Source organism: Mastacembelus armatus, chromosome 12 (assembly GCF_900324485.2).
Source record: "Mastacembelus armatus chromosome 12, fMasArm1.2, whole genome shotgun sequence".
Lineage (NCBI taxonomy): Eukaryota > Metazoa > Chordata > Actinopteri > Synbranchiformes > Mastacembelidae > Mastacembelus > Mastacembelus armatus.
In genome coordinates, this window is record NC_046644.1 from 7,566,085 (window position 1) to 7,577,995 (window position 11,911).

Below are 11,911 nucleotides of genomic sequence, written 5' to 3' on the forward strand. Positions count from 1 at the left end.
TCTATGCATCCATCCATTATCCATACCCACTTATTCCTATCTAGGGTCGCAGGGATGTGCTGGAGACGTGAATATATTTTCTACAGAACGTGTTGCATTTTGCTGATGCTCGCACTTTGATCATGTGCTTTGACATGAAAGCGGCTGAATATGTTACTGAACACTGAAGGAACAAACATTATTTTAATCTTTTTTGTCAGGCACTTATAGAGAATCAGGCTAGTGCCCAAGATACTTGGACAGAGCTCCACAAACAGCTAGTTATGTCTTAAATCATTACAGTATTTTGTCCTCTCCTCTTCATTCCTGGTGTTTTCATATCATACTTTTTTAGACCATAATGTGGATTCTGCTCTGTGGTCTGTATGGTCTGTACGCCATTGATTTCAGCACAATGTCCTTTTTTTATTCAGCTCACATCCCTAATCAAAAAGCAGGAAACAGCAAATCAAAGATACAAAGGTTAAACATGCACATTGACCAAAAGAAGAAATTGCTGTGAATGCAAAGCCATTTTGGTGAAGTAGCTTTTCTTCGGGGAATGATCAGGAATCGTTTAAGTCGCATTATCGAAACATTTATTCAGCATTTTAGAGAAAGATCTTGACTAAAGTGGTCTAGGATCAGCCAGAATGAAGGCTCTGGATAAAACTGATGTTTGATGTCCCAGTGTGATCAGATTACTCGGATGATGACTCAGCCTCCCATCTTACAGCAATGTGTATTAGGGAAGAAAAATGGAAAGATGTGCAAGTTCACTGTAGATGGGAAACATAACTTTGATTTTTTTTAACACTTTGGGGCTTTTTGTGTTTGTATAATATACTTTTTTCATTGGCCAAAATTTACATTATTTTGTGTATAATAACCCAATGAGCTAGAGAATATTTCCTTTTCCCTGCAAAATCTATGCTGTCCACCTATTGTTGTCACATGTAGCCTCCCCTAAGCATTGCTTTAAAGGCTGTAGGCTGTTGATGCCAATACCAACACTGTTGCCAGGCAACTGATCAGTCTTGCAGCTGATTTAGATTCACTAAAATTCAGCCAGTTTTCTGTTCCAAAGTTTAGAGCATGAGTTTAGGATTTTTAGAAATTGCACAGCAAATCCTTTATGGACAACAACTTGTCTGAGAAAGAATATCAGTGCCACAGTCACAGCATCCAGTTAGTCGTATATATTTTAGTTTGCATGGCTTAAATCGTGTGCCATATATATTACTATATGCTGTCATCTCCAAAGAATAAATGCTCCTGTTTTTGCCTGGCATCCCTTTGATCCCTTTGCAATCAGAAATAATCTCAGCTGTCAATTGACAGGGCTCCAGACCTGCTAAATTTAGTGCCACAGTTCTGCTTTTTTTTTTCATGGTAATAATCAACATTTGGTAACGAGATGTTTTAGTGGAAAGGAAGATGCACTTTACCTTTTTTTTCTATTATAACCTTCAAGTATAAGTTTTGTCCATTGCAAATGTGTACCCTGACAATGGTAGTAAGCACAATAAAGGGGAAGAAAGAAAACATCGTGAAGCCATAGACCCGTTACTTTAAAAACACCTCAGTATGAGCAATAAGTGTTGGTGCAGGTATGTGACTGTCAAGGAGGGAATGCAGGCTGCATGATTCAGGATTCAAACATGTATTTAACATGCATATTAGTATAGTATATAGTATATATATGCATATAGTAGTTCAAATCATTAAAGCTAAAGATCAAGGATACAGCTCATTATGATATAACAGTGTGCAGAACTGTGATCTCCCTAGTTTATTTAAAATTATGCTGTTTTTTTTTAAAGCTTTGTTTTCTCTTAAGGCTTGAAATTGATGTGTACCATTTACAAACTACTGGACAGCGTTGCACATGCAGTTAATGATGTCTCCTAACCAGCCTGACAACATTACCATAAATTGGTGACATTAATACTGTTGCGGGACTGGGGTGACAGCTGCACAAACATTCATTTCTTTTGGACATTAATGTTTTGCACAGAAGATGTAGGTCCAGCTGAGACATTCTGACTTCAGAATCTGATTGGAGTCAAGTTAGGTCAAGTTGATACTGCATTATCTACAATATATGAGATCTAGCCAAAGGAAGTAGATAGCAAAACCCTGAAAGACTGTAATGAATTTAAGCAATGTTAATTGGTCTAAATTTTTATTTCATTGCAGTTTTCTGTCATTAGTTATGTTGCTGCTTCTTCCTGCACTGTGTCCTCTAGCTTTAAATCATCTGTAATCACTACGTTTGTATTAACAATGAATCACTTGTATGTACTTGGATCTCTCACAGTGACTAATGTAACCTAAGGTAAAATTCGCCACTGGTAAGATTTTTCTACACTCAGTCCCTGAATGCACCTCGGTAGTCTCGTGTGACTTGCGGCGTCTCGTGTGATCACGCTCAGCCAATCGCGTGCTGTGGAGCGCATTTACAAGCTACCTTGTCTTCGTCAGCTGGTGGACAGCTGTTCAAGGTCTGTACCTTCAAATCAATGCTTATGCTCGCTCATTTCTCTTTAATATGCACTTTAAAACTAAGTATATCGTTATGAAACTTTAGATGCCGACTGTCACTACCACTGTGCTGGGAGCCGTTTTGTGTCGATGTGTGCTGAGTAATTAACAGAGTCGGTAAGTCCGAATGTATAGTTGTTTGTTTCGTGTTAGCATGCTAATGCTAGCCGGCTAACGTTGGCATTAGCAGGCTCCAACTCTTGGGTTGTCCTGACAAACTTCTATAGAGATTATATACTGAGTTTTACGCAGTGTAACATTTACCTAGCACTTAAAACTGGAACTATATGGTTCATTTTGTCAATGAAGTGCTTAATGTTGACACTGAATGTGATATTGATTGCAAATACCTTTTCTAGTGTACAGATAATGCACACTAATTCACTGACGTATGTATGTTATATATGGTTAACGTTATTTTGTATATTATAGTTGCTTGTTTTTGAATATTTGTGTAGGACAAGGTAAGGCTAACTTAAGCTAGCTAATTAGCATTATCATGAAATCTTACTAGACCTGTTTATTTAATGCAGACCAGGTGACCGTTTTTCGGGTTTGAACTGATGCGAGCTGCTGAGCAAACGGCCAGGAGCCTGAAGACCTTTTGCAACATCAAACAACTTAATCCTACAGGTCTGGTAGGAGGCTATTGCAGTCTGCCCTCTTTCCATCCCAACATCTCACTACACCAACATACGCATCCACACATTCCCCTCATTTTACAGACAATTGCATTATGGACATTTCACCCAGCTTAAGGACTAAATACACGGACTCTATTAATATTGTGGGTAAATATTTTTTGGTAATTTGCTTTGACAAATTGTGTTATTGTTTATCCTGAACCAACAATTTTGTGAATACAATAGTGTGCTTTAATCCACTTACAACCTGTAACTAGCATACTAGAGTACTGTAAATATTTTGGATTTATTTTATTTTGCTTTGTCTCACCTAATACATGGTACCATCACTATTTAAACTTGAACAGTCTGTGTGTTATTTGCTGCCTCCACCTCCAGTACCTGAACCTAACCTTCTGTACCAATACTAGCCATTTATAATACATCCATAGTTAGCATAGTCATAACTACTAAATCTATTAGTAATGCATTAACAGCAACTAAGTAACATATATACTACACTAACTCATACAGACTTAATGTGCATTTGTACTCTACAGAGCTTTATAACATAATAGTTCAGGGTGTTAGCTTTGCAGTTTTATAACTCTACTGTTGCTGTCCTGTTTTGCTGCAGCCATCAATGACTACAATTGTATAAATTAGCTGGACACTGTCTAGTAGTAAATAAACAGATCCAGTAGCAACAAACTTGTGAACATAGTGAAGCATTCAGAGCCAGATATTTCTGCCTGGAGTTGGTCAGAAACTGAACTAAAAGATCATTGAAGACATTCATCAGGTGACCAGAAACAGCAAAGTTAATGCCACTGAATGAATGCTCTGTTGCTCTATATTTGGTTTGTGTAACCAGGTAACAGTTTGCTAACAAGTTTGACATATCACCTTAAAAAGTTTCTGTGCTGCTGCCACCAAGTGCTCAAAAAACAAAATATATCAGTTTATGCATATTTAAAAACACAATGCAATAGTTCATCATGTGTCCCTGCCATTAATTGTTTTGCTATCTTTTGGTATATGCCAATTATGTATGTCACAAAAAGTCATTTTCATCCTTTATAGTTTTAGTTTTAAGTAGATTACAGCTATGTTTTCAACAACTTAGTCATTACTTTTAGTCAAAATGCAGTTTTCTTCCTACCATATCCCACAGGTGTAACTCCAAAAAACTAAAACTCCACCTTTCAGTATCATCAGCTTCAAGCTATATGCCCTTTATCCAATCCAGTGACATGGATGCACTACTTAAGTGTAGACTGACCATGTAGCCTATTTGAATGTCTGATATCTGGCACATAACATTCTAGTTCATTCTCATCTTGTCAATGAAGTAAAAAAAAAAAAGCCATCAATTTTGACAGTTTTTGTCATCAGATATTAGTCTTAGCTGGTCAGCATCTAGTATGACTGTGGAGGTGAACAGGTCTCAATAGCTGACAAACCTAAATTGAAAATAAACACAGAAAGTACCTTAGCCTAGCCATGTTGGCCAGCTGCAGGCCTGATCATGTATATGGTAATGGACTCCATGGCAACAGTAACTAATGAGAGGTAGGAGGTTGGTATCCAACTCCGAAATGACTGCAGTCGTCTGAGGGCTTGATGCTCCAATGTTGTACAGTCAAATCAAATCCCTGTACAATTTGATCAGACCCCTCCTGAAACTATGCTCATGTCTGTCTTCACACTGGCAAGACTGATGAAAAGCCAACCTAGGAAAACAATATTTCAGCTTGATCAGACAATGTGTCACTTTTATTCATTGCTATTTAAATGTAGGAATGATGGGGTTTAAAGCTAGTAATTGTAGATTGAAAATGTTTCTTCCCCTTTGAGTACTCCTAATGTTTTTTTCCTGGACTGGCTTATCCAACACTCACACACCCCTGCATGATATGATAGGATGAAGTGGTAATTGGATTTCCATCCTCACGCTGAAATCCGATAGACTGCTGCCAAATGCTAATCTCTTATCTACCTGTCCATCACAGCATAACAGTATGACAAAGCAGAGATGAAGAACACTGACTAATCTTGCACTGGTACTACTTCTGGAGCACGGCTGCTCTTTGTCACATTATGGAGCCCATTCAGCAAACATGTGGCTAACTTCCTGAGTAAGCACAGTTGCTTTATGATTTTATCCAGATGCTATCTGCCAACTGATACTGCTCTAGATCTGCCATTAAATCAAGTCTTTATCAAAACACTGTCCCTTCTCCTCATCATCCAACCATTGTTTACTTCTGGGTTCAGCAAATTACCTATCATGTGTTACACAATCCTGGCATTTTCTTAATTGAGTTTAAAATGTGAAAGTACATGGTCATTTCCTGAATCCTTGAGGCTCATTAATGATTTGGAAATGTGTTATTTTTCCTCAGACAATTTGACGTCTTCAGCTGGCGATGTAGATTTATTACCAAATCTGACAAAGTCCCATTATTCAGCATCACTCCCCTGAGCTGACATAGTGGATCTGGCACCGAGGCATTATGGAGCACAAGCATCCATTAGGTCCAAAAGACAGGAGAGCCAAACAGAATGTCTGTTAGTTTCAGCCTTTGAATTTAATCAAATGTGTCACAGGTTTCTGCCTATTTATGGCCTGGATGGAATAATAGGGACAGGCTGTAACTCCTGTGAACACTACAAGACAATTTATGTAATTTATCCCCCACTATGAACAGAGAGCTACATATTTTCAAAATGTAAGCACTTGGAGCTATATTTTTAACAAGATGCCAGATTAGCGAAGTGAATTGTGTGAGAGAAGATAATGGTGATATAAAAACAGGTTTTTAGGGAAAGCGATTACCTGCCAGCTTTTAACAACAGTACTGTAGTCCTTTAAATGAAAATGCCTTAATATAATATGTTCCTTTAAGCAACACATCTGGAGCCAATATTTGTGAAGAAAAACTACAATCCACAAATCCAAGTCACATATTTGTGATGTCCTCACACTGCACTGGAAAGCTGCTCAGGAAATAATTTATTAGAGGGAGACTTTATGGCTCCATATTGGATTTGTCTGAGCACTTGCAATAAAATGAAAAATACAATAATCAATCTATGCTGGAAAAAATGCACAGTATCTTAGCACATTCAGCAGCAAAATAAACTTTCATTCCTGAAAATAACCTGTTGTAAAGCATAAAGGCTGAATCATTTTTATGTTATGCAATACTAAGTAGTGTGATTGGATAGTGACATGCTGTGCTTTATCTATTTTTGTTAAATTCTGCTGTGGTTCAAAGTTGAAACATAGGTAGATAAAAATTTCCCTTGAGATGTTAGTCATGATTTTGGCAAGTTTACACAGAAACCATTTTGGGTGCATTTTTCATTTGTGTGTTTTAATCCAAATGTTTACATTTGCACTATACACACTTAAGCCTTTCTATTTTCCTGCAGTGATTACTTATTCTAATCTCGCTCGGGTCTGTATTTGCCTGATATTAAATAATTAATTCTGATTTATTGGTTCATAAAAAAACAATTTACAAAGCACACATTTGTTGCTTCATGTTTTTGTCACACAGTCTAGGCGTGCGCAGGGCGAAATGAGCGAGGAACGGGAGAAAAGCACCGAAATGGATGATTTGGTCAAAAAAAGAAACGCATCGTCAGTTATTTGGAAATATTTGGGCAACAGAAAGGATGATGTTGACCAAATACAGGTACTTTGTCGGCAGTGCCGTGCAGTTGTTGCCACAACACGCTGAACACAACTAATTTGTTTGATCATTTAAGTCAACACCACAGAGCTCTGTATGACGAGTGCAAAGCCAAATCTCATTGCCATCCAAAGCAAAAAGCTATTTCAGATGAATTTGCCAGCGTTACACCATATGAAAAGGGTTCCAAGCGGCATAAAGTTATCACCTATGTGATAACATTTCACTTTGCGAAAGACATGGTACCAAATACCATGGTTACCAACGTGGGTTTTAGAAACATGATCCAGTCACTTGAGAAGCATTATGTTATACCATCACGCACTTATTTTTCTCAAGTTGCCATCCCAGAGCTGCACAACAAATGCAAGGCACCAGTGGAAACTAAGCTATCATGAGTGTAATAATATGCAGCAACAACAGACTTGTGGTCCAACTGAACAACTGAGCCCTACATAAGTTTAACCATACACTTTATCGATGAGCACTTCCAGCTTAAAAGTCGCTGTTTACAAACAGCATTTTTCCTGGAGGAGCATACAAACATCGCAACAGGGATGAGAGAAGCATTGGCTGCTTGGGACCTGGATGAGAGACATCTTGTCTGTATAACAACAAATAATGTGGCGAACATGGTAAAGGCTGCCACCCTTAACAAGTGGACCAAGTAAAAAGTCATTTTTCAGGGTTTTATATTCTATTTATTTTCCATGAAGATGCCTACAACATCACCCGAATTATTCTAGAATTATTTGATTTTCTTTTTTTTTCATTTAAGACATCTGATTAACATTCCTGTATTTCTATATATCGCAGAAAGTTTTTCAATATTATGCAGCCCTAATAAATAGGGATTAATAAATTTAACACACTGAATCAGCATTCTGTAGTTGTGATTGTAGTGAATCCACTACATTTAAATGGGTGAAATGTGAATGATTTAGTAGTATCCAGTGAAGAGATTGCAGAATGCAACCTTTTGAGCTCCCATCATGCAAGAGAGGGTACTGTGGCCATCACCTAAAACGTGATTGCCTGTCTGGACCCAATGTTTTGTTTGTCCATCCTGGGATACTGTAGAAACATGTCAGCACCACATAGCTGCCTCCATGAAAGGAAACCTGCTCTGTAGATTTCGAAGGCTCATCCCAAGATAATTAAAATGCAATAGTTGGTATTTTGAAGGGTTTCAAGACAAAACTTTAATCTTTTAGAACCATGTAAAGATGGCACAAGACTCTCAAATAAAGTGTAGGGGGGCCTGAACATGCAGTCTTGCAAAAGTTGAACATCTTATTCCAATATCAACGTCATTAATATGCTACTGTGACAGTCTTCACCCTTACCAGAAGGCTTTGTACAAGATTGGACGCTGGCTGCAAGAATTTACTCCTATTCACTCATCCATCCATCCATCCATTCATTTATCCATTTGCTTATCTGGGACCGGGTCGTGGGGTCAGTAGCCTAAACAGGGATACCCAGACTTCCTTCTCCCTGGTCACTTCCTCTAGCTCTTCTGGGGGACACAAGTCGTTCCCAGGCCAGCTGAGGGACATAGTCCCTCCAGCGCGTCCTCGATCTTCCGTGGTGCCTCCTCCTGATAGGACATGTTCGGAACACCTCCCCAAGGAGGCACCCAGAAGACATCCGGAACAGATGCCTAAGCCACCTCAGCTGGTTCCTCTCGATGTGGAAGAGCAGCGGCTCTACTCCAAGCTTCTCCTGGGTGACTGAGCTCCTCACCCTATCTCTAAGGGAGTGCCCATCCAGCTTGCATGGACTGTGACGTCCCCTGGTATGGCGAAGCCAGGGCCCCACCCTGGAGCCAGGCCCAGGGTTGGGACTCGAAGGCGAATGCCTGGTGGCTGGGTCTACCCCTGGGGCCCAGTCAGGCAAAGCCCAAAATGGTGGCGTGGGGCCACCCTAATGTGGACCCACCACTCGCAGCAGGCTCCGTAAGGGGCCGGTGCATTGTGGATCAGGCAGTAGTTGAAGGCAGTGGCCTCAACGACCTGATTCTTGGATGCTAAAACTGGCTGCCACAAGAGCACCAATACTAACGTAGGGAGATAAGGCCTGGCTCTAAGTCTGTGCACTACTTCATCCCACATGGGGTTGAAGTCAGTGCTCAGTACAGGTATGTTCTTTCACACTCAATTGGGAAAAGTATTTTTATGAACCTGTGTGCACTGGCATTGTTATATTGAAACAGGACAGGGCCTTCCTCACACCTCTTCAGTAGGTGTGACCCAACAACCATCCATACATCCATTATCTATACCCACTTTTACCTACTTAGGCACTCTGGGATCTGCTGGAACCTAGCCCAGCTTTCTTCGGGGGAAAGTCAGCACGTATCCTGAAGTCAGGGATACACCCTGGACAGGTCACCCACCAGCCAATACACCTAATTCTGGTTATTCATTTTATAGGGTCAACTAGGATCTGAAATAACAAATTGCAATAGGGCTGTAAATCAAATCAAATATTTAAACGCACGATTGTCATGAGTGAACTCGTGATTAATCTTAATCGCACATTTTTATCTGTTCTAAATAATTAAATGAATACTTTACTCTAATCAACATGGGCATGGACAAACATGGATGCTTTATGCAAATGCATGTTTATTATTAGTGAATACACCCTAAACATACTGCATAAAGAACAGACATGTTTCAAAGGCAGTAGGTGTTTTTCAAAGAACTTGTTCATGTCTATTAAACACATGGAAAAAGAGAACAGAAAAAACACAAGTTCCCATTATTTCTCTTTTGTCTTGTCGACAGAACCATCAGACATTGTTTTGTAAATGAATTTACTGTTCAGATTACCTTTTTCTTTCTCCGTTTCTGTTTGCTGCCATACTCTTTACTGTCTATGGCTGCATTTTCAAATTTTCCTACTATGGGCTAGGCCAGGGGTCAAACAGGAAATGCACGCTGTGTTAATCGTTACAAAATTAGTGCCGTTAAAATGAATTTGCGTTAATTTTGACAGCCCTAATATATAAATATTCACCTTGAAAAGAATGCAACATCTGAGTATTTCAGAGCAGAGCAATTAGCCACAGCTGCAGTCTGTCTCATCAAGAAGTAGTGAGTTGATGAATCTTGTCATTTTATTTTTGCAATTAGAAAATGCTCATTTGCTGCATTTTCTCTTGCACAAACACACGCTAAATGGAAATCTATCCAGAACCTTATATATGTAAACAACCAGTGTGCATGTTGACTCGGTTGCAGATCCCTTTCCATTTATCCATAATGGCCATTTTAGATGGCAACTTTAGGTCAGATGCAAAACTAGTATTGGAAAAGATTAATTTAAAAATAAAAAAATCATATTTTTTGTGGAAGGCTACAGATGGTTTATATGGCTTATAACAATGCATAATCACATTTAACCCTTAGAAGTCTAGCCCTAGTGGAATGGGCTGGTGTTATGGTAGAAGGTAAATAAAATTGTTTTGGTATGTTAGATATTATATATATTATTATAATTATAGATATACTGTTGTTTCTTATTGTCTTGCCTAGTTAAACATTGACAGCTGACTTGACTAACTTATCGAAAATTCCAAAAAAAAAAAAAAAAAAAAATTGTACCTAATTAGTTTAACCTATACAAGACCAAAATTGTGAGTTGTAGATTTCAGTGGTTTTATAAGTTGGGTCTAGCGGAGACTGCTGTGCTTAGGTTTTGTGCTAAACTAAGCCAAAATCAACTTTTTGATGTAAATTTGTCCATTAACCAGAAATATGAACAAGGATGGCATCTGTAAGTGGAAACAGTAAGAATGGCATTGAAGTGCTGATATCTGGATTTGTGAAGATGTGACTAGGCACGTTATATATCAAAACTGAAACTGAAATACATGTATTTACGTTAAGTACAAACTGAAAAGTAATTCCGAGCAGCTTGTCACTGCATCCTTTTTTTCGTTGGAGTTATAAATACCTCAATAAAGAAGAGATACTTACCTACTGTCACATTGCGCCACCACATATAGAGATATAATGTGATCAGTGCTAACAAGGTGCCCTACTTTTGCTGCTGAGGGCTCTGACAGGACCTGGCAGGGTTAATTAATTAGACATGAAGTAACAGTAACAGAAAGAGCATCTGCAACCACTAGACAGACAGGTAGAGTCTTCTTCTACTACAAGTGCAGCACCTCAGGAAGTTTTTAGAAAGGTTTCTTTCTCTGTATTTAGCCAAACTATGAGAATCACTTCCTCATAACATCCTCATCTTTTAATATATATGAAGGTTAATTTCTGTGCACTCCAAGGAAGGCAGTAATGAAAGGAAAAGCCATTAGCTGTTCACATAAGAACCACCCGCCCGCCTCTTTTGCGAGTAGACAATCATCCAGAAATCAGCAGCAGATGATGTTTAGAGTACAAATGACAGTCCATATTTCCATGGCAGCTACCCAACAGAGCATTTTAGCAGAATTTAATATTTGATAGGACCTCTTCCTGTAATGGAAACCTTGTGTTTCAGATGCACCTGATGTGAGAAGATCACAACAAGACAGGATGTGGTCATGAGTCTGGATATTAGCTACAAAAAACAAAGAAAACAGAGTAACCAGGAGTCAACACACATTTCTGGAGTGTGTTGGTGGGTGAAGTTCAGCGCTTTGGTAGAATCAAGTAAGCAGCAGCTTACAGTTTGTTTCAAAGCACAAAAAGCAACAAGAAATATTCCATCACCTGAAATCATCTCATCAATTGGAACACAATTTTATATATTACAAACAAAGATGTCCAGTGCAATGTGTAGATCTATTGCCATGTATGAAAGAGTCAATAACCATCATTTATTGCTCACTGAATTATCTTACACAAATAAAAGTGTAATTTGACATCTGTACGGATGGAGGAGGGATCTCACAAACTATTTAGAAAAATTTATGAAAAACAGACAGCTGCAGGCAAAACACAGCATCACAATGATCTAATTACTTTCTTCCGCACATCCTCCACAATTACAGTACAGCTGCCTTCCCAAATCACTGGGTATGTTAATAAGTAAACTATCTAATGCTACAAC

General features: G+C 38.7%; 1 long non-coding RNA gene across 1 annotated transcript; it reads left to right on the forward strand.

Annotated features, from left to right (window-relative positions):
- Positions 1 to 2,460: 2,460 nt before the first annotated feature.
- LOC113124906 (uncharacterized) lies at positions 2,461 to 3,367 on the forward strand. Its single transcript, XR_003295081.1, has 3 exons — positions 2,461 to 2,483; positions 2,570 to 2,640; positions 3,057 to 3,367. It is a non-coding gene; the product is annotated as an uncharacterized LOC113124906 (long non-coding RNA).
- Positions 3,368 to 11,911: the final 8,544 nt, after the last annotated feature.